Genomic DNA, 1,841 nt, shown 5'->3' with positions numbered 1-1,841 from the left:
GTAAAGCTTTTGCAACCTCCAATTGGCTGATGGTGTATGATTCAAACTGGGAAGAAACAGCTGCAAACATACACTAATAACCAGAAGATAGGATGTACAGAATATGAATCTAGGAAAACTGGAAGTTGTCAAAAATAAAAAAGAATGCATAAAAATCAATATCCTATGTATTAGTGAGCTGAAATGGACTGGTTTTAGCTATTTTGAAACAGACAACCATATGATATACTATGGCAAGAATAATAAATTGAAAAGGAATGACATGGAATTTATTGTCACAAAAAATGTTTCAAGATAGGTCCTGAAGTGCAATACTGTCACTGATAGGATAATATTCATACACACACAAGGAAGGCCAGTTAATACTATCATTAATCAAATTTACACACCAACCACCAAAGCCAAAGATGAGGAAACTGAAGATTATTACCAACTTCTGCAGTCTGAAATAGAATAAAACATGCAATCAAGTTGCATTGATAATTACCAGTGATTGGAATGCAAAAATTGGAAACAAACAAACAAACAAACAAAAAATCAGCAGTAGATGGAAAATATGACTTTGGAGATAGAAATGATTCAGAGATTGTATGATAGAATTTTGCAACACCAATGACTTATTCATTGCAAATACCTTTTTTCAACTATGTAAGTGGTGGTTATACGTGTGGACCTCACCATATGAAGTACACAGGAATCAGATCAACTCTTGTTGTTATTGTTAGGTCATCTCTGACTCATAGCAACCCTGTGCACAGCAAAATGAAGCACCGCCCAGACCTGTGCCAGCCTCACAATTCTTAGTATACCTGAGCCCATTAGTGCAGCCACTGTAGATTGACTACATCTGTGGAAAGAGGCGACGGAGCTCAACATATTCAGTGAGAACAAGGCCAGGAGCTGACTGTAAACAGACCACCAACTGCTCACACTCAAGTTCAAGGTGAAGCTGAAAGCAATTAAAACAAGTCCTTGAGAGCCAAAATATGACCATGACTATATCTCACCTGATGTTGTTGCAGGTGCCATTGAGTAGGCTCCAACTCATAGTGACCCTATGTACAACAGAATGAAACATTGCCTGTGCCAGTCTCACAATCCTTGTTATACTTGGGCTCAGCATTGTAGCCACTGTGTCAATTCATCTCATTGAGGGCCTTCCCCCTTTCTTTTTTTTGCTGACCTTCCACTTTACCAAGAATGATATCCTTCTCCAGGGAATGGTCCCTTCTGAGAACATGACCAAAGTAGGTGAGATGAAATCTGGCCATTCTCACTACCAGGAACCATTCTGGCTACAATTCTTCCAAGACGGATTTATTGGGTTTTTTTTTTTGGCAGTCCATGGTATTTTCAGTATTCTTTGCTAACACCACAACTTAAAAGCATCAATTCTTCTTCTGTCTTCTTTATTCATTGTCCAGCTTTCACATGCATATGAAGTGATTGAAAATATCATAGTTTGGGTTAGGCCCACCTTAGTCTTCAATGAGACATCTTTGCTCTTAAGCACTTTACACAGGTCTTTTGAAGCACATTTCCACAGTGCAATACATGGTCTGATTTCTTGACTGCTGCTTCCATTGGTGTTGACTGTGGAACCAAGTAATATGAAATATTTGACAACTTAAATATTTTTTCCATTTATCATGATGTTGCCTACTGGACCTGTTTGGAGGATTTTCATTTTCTTTATGTTGAGGTGTAATCCATGCTGCAGACAATACTCTAATCTTCATCAGTAAGTGCTTTAAGTCATCCTCATTTTCAGCAAGCAAGCCTATGTGGTCTGCATATCCCAGGTCAAAAATGAGTCTTCCTCCAAACCTGATGTTATGTTC

The sequence above is a fragment of the Orycteropus afer genome, unplaced genomic scaffold, assembly GCF_000298275.1.
Source record: "Orycteropus afer afer isolate SDZICR_OR568_19922 unplaced genomic scaffold, OryAfe1.0 scaffold00381, whole genome shotgun sequence".
Lineage (NCBI taxonomy): Eukaryota > Metazoa > Chordata > Mammalia > Tubulidentata > Orycteropodidae > Orycteropus > Orycteropus afer.
Note: the sequence above shows the minus strand (reverse complement) of the source record.